Below are 9,080 nucleotides of genomic sequence, written 5' to 3'. Positions count from 1 at the left end.
TTCGTCTCCCTTTATTTGCCAATTTGTCTGATCCGCTGTCACAGAATCTGCAGTTTCTTATGAAAAAGGTCAAGGTCGTAAAGCACTGGGGAAAATATGGCCTTGTATCTGGTTTGAACTGGAATTTATATCTGAGTGGATTTTTTTTCTAAAATAACAAATGTCTGGGAAATGGGAAGTGAGCTGGTCTGAGGGATGATAAATGCAGAACCCAGCCGAGTGTGATATATTACGCTTGTGTTTGAGCTCATGTTTCCCCCTCTCTGTAAACAAAGCTGAATCAGGCGCTCCATCATCACTGTGAAGAATCACAAATCCACAACTGCTTATCTTTATTTACTTGACTGTAAGCCGCCTCTTCTGGGGATTGCACTGTCATTCTCGCATAGTTAATTGCCGCTCATTAGACACGCGTTCATTCGAGTCTCCGCGGCAATGGTTAAATAAGATGATGAGGAGGGGGAAAAAAATTGGTTATCGGGCTTTAGTTTTGCCAGCTGGATCGTTGAGGCCTCTGGAAGTGGGGCGTAAAACAAACGATTCCCCATTGCTGCCCCCGAGGTTTCAGTGCACTGAACAGATTCATCAAGAACAAAAGCCCATTGCCAAGTGATTCATTGAGGTCTTTCTGGTTCACTTCACCATTAGCTGACACAAGCTTGAATGTTATTGGGCAATTAAAGGTAATGAAAAGCTGAGAAGTGTTATGAAACTGTGACTGAGCTGCTTGCACCACTCCTCTTTCTGATTGGGAAATAAATATTAATGTACATGGCAAAGTACTAGCAGCTGTTATTCCGGTTTTTTTTCCAACAGCTTACACATTGTTTGACTTGCTGTTTTGTCCATTATACTGCCTGTTGGCCTTGTGTGCAGCTATTAAACATGATTCTGACTACTCTCGTATGAATTCACTTGGCTTTAACCAGGTTATTTTCATGCAATAACGCCGAAGGACGTAGGCCACAGTTTTCAATGACTCCTCTTGGCGGGTTCATCATCACTAGGTGTTAAACAAAGAGACACACACACACACACACACACACAACTCGCAGCACACTAATAACCACACCTTCAGGACTGCACTGAGGTCATCCACCCATTTCACGCAAGTTAGAAATTAGCAGCAGTTTAACCTCCATACGCGCCGCGATGATCTGTAAACAAAGATATCCCCGCCCTGTGAGCAGCACATTGATTCCTTCTCTGTGACCGCAGACTGTTAAGCAAGATTACCTTTCAAATAATAGAGCTGACCTCATTTCAGGAGACATGTCTGGGCATGTATGACCTCACTGACACGGGACAGTCTTATTGACAGACTTGATATACTGTCAAATCCTTGGCTCACTGAAGCTGTTGTTGTGGCTGTTTTCAAGTTGGAGGTTATAGCACATTAGATTTTTTTAAAGGTCGGAATGATGTTCAGTGTTTTTTTGTTTTTTTTAATTCCCATTATTGATTCACTTGCTATTAAGTTTTCACATTTATGTCTGAAGAGATAAGGCGCATAGTTTTAGCTGTTGAATTCTTCATCTTAATCAGTTTAAAATAAATGGAGTTAGACATTGAAATATACAATTGCACCAGCGGTCTTAATAAAAACCCTGACATCTTCAAATTAAACGCACCTGCAAAGGCTTGTCAAAAATGTGAAGGGTCTTTGTCATGTTGTCTGAAAGCGGGAAGAGAATACACTTTACAATCAATAGTTTTTATACCACATTCAAATCCTATCTTAAGCTGTTTAAACATTACAATTCTGCATCAGTGCCATTACGCCTTTGTTTACTACACACTGAATCTGCAATGTCGTAATACTGTTGTCCCAGTGTGTGACTTCACATTGTGTTTCAGTGTTGCTGAAGCGTGCACATAGTAAACACACATAGTGGGAGCCTACACACACACACACACACGCTCAGACATACACATACACAAACAGCACGTTTCTGTCCTGTCGGCTCTGACTTTACACATTGGAACCGTCTTACATCTCTCTTGCTACCTCGAATGGCGGATCAGGGGCGGAACAGCTTGACCCCTCCATTCCGCTCTTCTTGCATTACACGTTTCAGTCGAGGTGTGACAGGGGCGTAAATGTCCTGCCTTGAACAGGCAGTCTCTAAGCGCCATTACTCTTTCAAAAGAAACTTTTTCATCATTAAAGAATCTATACATTTGGTCATGTTACAAGGTTAGAATCATGAAATGCCTGTTGAGGTGCTACAATGAAAAGGGGAAAAATATTAACAGCTTCTGAAAGTAAAGTTCTTCTTTCTGCTGTATGCCAAAAGCACATGTTGGCCCAAAACTGAAGTCCTGAGTGAAGGCACTGCAGAACTGTCTTGGTTGAATACTTACTTGCCCTACATTCCTGGTCCTCAGAGGATGAACTGTAACAAACTTTAATAACTATGATTGGATAATTTACCTTTTTGTCTAACTCCATCATCCTGCAAATAAAACCAGTTTGTTAGATAGCACTGTCGACCTGTTAAACATCAACATGTTGGCATTTTCATTGATGTCATAAATAAATCGTTTAGTAGATAATGTACACTGTTGATATTTAAAGCCGCACAAAGCAGCTAGCACAGCAGGAGCCATCCTTCATCAAACAAGCCTCCAAATCTTTATTTCCTAACTTTTTTTTTTTCCCGTTTCAGTTCAGTGAAGCGCTTGAAACTGGCATTCATCTATCTGGCTTTTCTTTTTCTTTTTTTGCGTTTATTGTAGAGAGAGAGGACAGTGGATGGATAGAGTTGTAAATCAGGGACACAGAGAGTGGGGAATATCATGCAGGAAGGGAGCCACAGGTCGGACTTGAACCCGGGCCGCCCACTTCGAGGACTACAGCCTCTGTACATGGGGCCGTACTCACACAGCCACCGGAGCCCCTATCTGACTTTTATAAGACTAAACCATTATTTACAGTAGAAGTGTCCAGCCATTTTTCTTCCAAATGTCCTTACTTTAACTACTTGATTGGTGTTATTGCATCTATTTGCAATATTAGCTGCTGCTGTCAAACTGCAACATGATTATGACTGTCTATGTCCTCTGTAACATCCTTCCTGTCCTTATGCAACCTCAGCTTATTAGGCTGATCTTCTTTTCGTCTTATGTTGACACCGCGGGGATGCACAGCTCCGTTGAATGTGTCATGTGTAAGGAGGTGGACACGTGCTGCACCGAGAGGAGAATCCACTTGAATGCGACCCGCACAATCTCCAGCATCCAAAGCCGATATTCTACCTATTAGCTTCATTTGTGCAGATTGTGTGTTTGTTAAGAAAATCCTACAACGCGTTTCTTTTTTTGTGTGTCACAGAAGAGATCGAGTGAAGCTGTGAAAACTGTTGGAACGGTTATGAAATGAAAATAAAGTCAGCTATTTTTAGATTCAAGGCCCCTGGAGATGGTTCTACTTTCTGCAGAGTGCACACGCACACACACACACACACACACACACACACACACACTGCTGCACTGTGCTTCAGAGCCAACATTTGTGCGTTTTTATGTCATATGTTTGGGTAAGCGCTCCTCTTAGGCCGCGCCATTTAACCCACCTTAACTACCGCCAGCTGTGCGCTACCTTGAGCTTTCATCTCTCACTCATTTTACTCTTCCTGTTTGACAGGAAGCGGCAAGTCAGCTGATGCGACAACGCCGCACGGCCTGAAATGCTGCGTTATCTGTGGAAACATGCACTTGTTTTGACAGCAGTCGGTTATTTGTCCCCTCCCTTCCCGGTCCACGTGGAGGCCCCCTTCTCTTACCCACCAAGCCACACGGTTTCCCCACATTTCATCACTCTCCTTCCCTTGTGGGCAGCAGTGGCAACGGCGCTCGGTGGCGTGGGAGGGCTGTGAAACTTCAGAAGTCGTTTGGTTTGGAGCAGAGCCTTGCATTTCCACCCTTTAACCCCCCCCCCCCCCCCCCCCCCCAGAACTTCTGACCCCAACTCCACCCCATTCCTGCCCTCAAGAGTCTTCACAAGCGCTCTGAGAAGCGTCTCAGCCTCACACACAGAGCAGTCTGTACTCGGCTGACATGGTCACAGCCGTCACAGGCCCCCCTCAGGGGACACGACCCCCTGCTCAACTGCCCACTAAAGCCTCAGAGGGCCTGGCTCCCCAGACACAAAGCATGACCCCGTGATGTCAGTCCAAGAGCGTGTGCGTGTGTATAATCCAGGAGAAAGGGTGGTCGTATGTCAGCGGGCAGTGTAAACTAACTGTCCTGTTCTGCTTAAAGGTTCTGAAGGCTTACAGCTGACCTCAATTTAAAAGCTGTCTGTCTGTGTAGGTGCACTCTCCTCTGAAGGTTTCCAGTTACCGTCTGCAAAAGCCAAAGCGTTCACACTGTAGATCCTATAAACCTGTCGCTGAAGGGACATTTCTTAGGTTCAAACTATTTGACTTGAGAAGGCATCTAGGCCCCTCAGCGTTTCAAACTGTTCTTGCTAATACAGAACGCTGGTTAAAAAGTCAGCTGTACCTTAAATAATAGCTGTGGGTAAGTCCTGCATGATCTCATTTAAGAGTGTGGGTGGGATTCAAGATGACAACTAACATCATATCTGAAAAGTGCACAGATTAAGGGCAACTGCAGAGGAATAGCCAAGCATTCAGTTTCTCTTTTTTTTTTTTCTATTAGTAGACCTTCAGACAACAACAAACTGGAAATGTTTTGTGGCAAGCTACGACTGCTGAAATGTTTTTCACCCCAACCACAACCCGAGCTGCCAAGCAGGGGGGAGGCAGGCACCGAACCCAAGAACTTGTTCTAGCAGAGTTTCATGCTCGCCTTTGTTTATTAGAAAAGTTGCACAAGAAATTGGATTTGCTACATTTGCAGGCATGATTTTCTGTTTATTTTCCCTTTTTTTTTTTTTTTTGTGAGAAGGAAAAGCATTTCAAAAACTGAAAAGGAATTCAGTCTAATCCTCAAAACAGCTTTTTTTAATAATGGGAATTATTGCTCTTCAAAGGAGACTGAATGATATGGCACCAATCCTTTCCAAACCACCTTATTTTTTAAAGTTGGTGTTTACGTTCTTTGAACTAAACCATAGCAACACAATAAGACGCTGAGTTTGGCTAACTTTTCCCCCAAACAACATCCATGTCCTTTCACTTTAAATTTAAAGTTCTTCTAGAGTTTGATGGTAGTTGGCCAACCTTGCCTTGCAACTGAACTAGGGATGATTTGGAAGCGGAACAACATCCATAATTAGCGAATGGACAATGAATAAAAATAACTCTTTGCAGTTTAAGAATATTTAATATAACTTCTTGGTGATTAAAATGCAACAAGAGAAGAAAAAATGTCTCAAACTTACAAAAGAAATGAGAGGGATGCTTGAGGAAACATCTGACCTCAAACTCCTTTCAGCGCTGTGGAGCTTCTGTTATCTGAAAGTTGAATGATGTGTGACATGACTCGTCATTAGAGCCTATAAGACTGTTCATAACCTCTAACATCAGTGGAAGAGTGACCTCCACCCTGTTGTTCGAGCGCCGGTGGGGGTTGTGGACGAGTGTGGAGCAGAACATAGGCACGGCACGCCCCTCCTGTCGTACTCGTATCTGCTCGGAGAACACAGCCTCCTTTCACTTCTGTCACTCGGCTGATTAAAGGCGAGGGGCCCTCCGTGTGTCAGACTGCCACACAGCACGTTTACGAGGGCTCTGTTTACCCATTTCCTCTTCGACTCATTAACCGAAAAGAGCTTAACTGCCGAAAAGAAGCAGTCTGAATGTAACCACAGGCAGATCTGTGACAGTGTAAATATGACTTTACTAGAATACAGGCATAAAGATTCACATGCAACACAACAAAACTCCATACCTTTCCACGAGAATTGAATGGCTTTGTGAGCTGGGGTTAATCCCACAGATATACTGTTGATTGTATTTGAGATATGGTAAAGCAGTGTTTGGTTTATGGCTCAAAAGGCTCAATCTCTCCTCCTCCTCTAACCCTAACCCAGCCACATATCAGCTCTTCTGATGGAGCCAGAGACTGCTTCAATCCCTGATACAATGTTTAATCATTTCAATACTCCCCCCCCCCCCCCCCCCCCCCACACACACACACACACACACACAACTTCTAAGTATATTTCCTTTTCTTCCTCTCTCCCTTCTTTCTTTCTTGAACCCTCCATAACCTCCCTGGATCACTGATTTTGTTATTATCATTCCTTAATCCTGTCTTACTTCATATTTTAATATTTACTTCCATGATCTTTGCAAAGGCATGCCCATATATATATAAACATATATATTACATAAAAACAAACTAATACACACACCCAACACAAGATTTCCTAGAGGTAATGTCTTTGTTCATTAGTTTTATTTTGAGTGTGTTTCTTGTTTGCTTGGGTTATTTTTTTTTTAATGACCTTTTCTTTTGTATGTAGGATGGGCATTCTCAGTAATTTCCCTTAATTCTGCAGCACTTCCCTCAAACATCTTTTGCAGTCTCATTGCTGCTGTTCGGCGCGATGGTGGCTTGTTCTCCGGCTCGTCAAATGCCTTCACCACTCGTAATTTTATTTCGCGTTTATTATCAGCAGGCTAAACGTCTTCGCTGTGGTTTCATCACGACGACGTGTCCCAACAGTTCTCGCAAATGATGTGATGCGACGCTGCCTGCTGTCTGTCTTCACTGGTTATCACTTGGGTTTTTGCAACATGTGGTTATGCATCAAACTAGTTCTACTTCTTCTAATATGCAAGCTTAAAACCACATATTTTCCACTGCAGGTAATCAATGTCTTTTTTTTTGACAAAGCACTTCCAGACATCGCCTTCCTTATAACAGATGACTTGGTGCATGTAGCCTTAAACACTGCTGGAAGTACTGGAACATTACTCCAATAATGACACCAACAACGAGGACTCTAATAATCGCACCCCTCCCTGTTAGAGTGCTCTCTTTGTAGTTATTTAGTAGTTAAATAATAACTGTCCTTTGGTAGTTAGGATGTCGCTGAGTTGGGCATAATTTAGCTCCATTTATATTTTATAAGATAAGATAAACCTTTATTGGTTTTATCCTGTTGGTATATTAATTATTTTAGGACTTTATCAGGCTATGTTTAGTCCTATCATATTTCTCACTTAGTCTATACCTTTTATTGTTTTTATGCCTCTAGACATAAAAGGTTAAAAAAGTACCATAGATCAAGCCTCTTCCAATTTTTCTCTTGGACTTCCCTTCCCAAAGTGAAACCTAAACCCTTTCCAGGAATGACCTGCACTGTTAGCCGTTTGAACAAATAGGCAGAAGTTTTTTTTTCCCATCATGCAGGATCAGTGAATCAACAAGTGAATGACAGAATAGTTCTGAAGGTTTGCAAAGGCACCAGAGTTGGGGAGGGGGGGGGGGGGGGGGGGGGGGAGAGCAGACAAACAGAGCAGCAGCAGCAGCAGAAGCCCTGACACATGGCCCACATTCACAGCCGCCTCCCACGTCACTGTGCTCCTCAGAGAAAAAGCCCCTTTTGTTTCTCAGTGCAGGGAGGGAGGGAGGGAGGGAGGAAGGTCTATGGGGTGAAGCACCGCTCTGCTCCAACCACTCCACCCGCCCTTCAAAAAAAAAAGAAAAAAGGAAAAGAAAAGAAGCAGGGCCCGGACTTCCCACCCCTGCCCGGTGTCCTCCTCACTCACTCTGTCCCCGCTTCAGCACACAAACACAGGCTCATCAGGAGAGCCACTACTACGCCTGTGATTGTCTTCCTGCTTCTTAATTGGGTCAGACTGTATTGTTGCATTAAAGACGTCTAAAACAATGACCTTTCTGTTAATACATGGGCTCTACTGATAGCTGTCGATTTCTTTCATTCGGTTACTTCACTTCAATAAAAGTTGCAATACCACAGTGAGATTGTGTATTCAAATGTGATGTGCTTGCATTATATTAGATAGTTAACATTTATATTGCAGACACATCGGGGCGCTGGAGTCGCAGTGGTTAGAGTGCGCGTCCCATGTACAGAGGCTGTAGTCCTCCAAGGGGGCAGCCCAGGTTCGAATCCGACCTGTGGCTCCTTTCCTGCATGACACTAAACCCGCTGCAGCACTTCCAGGCATTAAAATATAGCTAACTAGAAATAGCCTAATCTAGTCCCTGTTGGTCTCGTTTGCATTTGTAGGTCATTAAGACGCTTGAATATTTATTTCAGTCTGTATCATAACCAGCTAAATAAACTCCTCACAGGAGCTTTAAAGCCAGACTCAAAATGAAGTGGACATTGTAATTGTTGTTGTCTCTTAACTTTTACTTTGTAAACTGTTTCTTAATCATGTAATATGTATAATGACGTGTGCTGCTGCCTTCTTGGCCATGTCACCCTTGAGAAAGAGATCTTGATCTCAATGGCTTAATTAGCTGGTTAAATTAAAAGAATTAAAAAAGAGAAGTGCTCAAGAAATAGTGAGACATGCCTCAAATACAAGTTGCATTCACAGCAGAAATAACCAAGTATTAGTAAAAAAAAAGCACAAAATTGAATTACAAGTAAAGTCGTAATTCATTGAAGTATTTAAAGTGACCTTAAATTGCAGTTTTTGGCAGACTCAAAAAACTAAAAAAGTAATGGTGTTGATTTATCGCATTATAGTCGGCATTTAGCCTTATTTAAGACCACCAGCCTGAACAGGCCTAAATTAAAAATCCATCCCCTGAACATCGACAGAAAGGTTTTAAAAGATTTAGCTATTTTGGGTCCATTACAGTTTACTTGAAAATGAGTAAATATCAGGTATGGGGGAACACATACAAATCCAATCTTCATCCTGCAAAAAAAGAGCAATACGAATTATACATAAAACCACTTAGAGAGAGCCAACAAATCCATTATTTATTAAACTAAGCACACTAAAATGTAAAGATTTTATTGACTATAAAACTATTCAAATTATGTACAAAGCAAACTATCAGCAATTGCCTCACGGTATCCAGGAGTTGTTCCAACCGAGAGAAGGCAAACGTAAGTTGAGAGGAACCTGTATATTCAAGAAACCACTGATCAGAACTAATGCAAAACTTCACTGTGTAAC

This window comes from Labrus mixtus, chromosome 21, assembly GCF_963584025.1.
Source record: "Labrus mixtus chromosome 21, fLabMix1.1, whole genome shotgun sequence".
Classification (NCBI taxonomy): domain Eukaryota; kingdom Metazoa; phylum Chordata; class Actinopteri; order Labriformes; family Labridae; genus Labrus; species Labrus mixtus.
Note: the sequence above shows the minus strand (reverse complement) of the source record.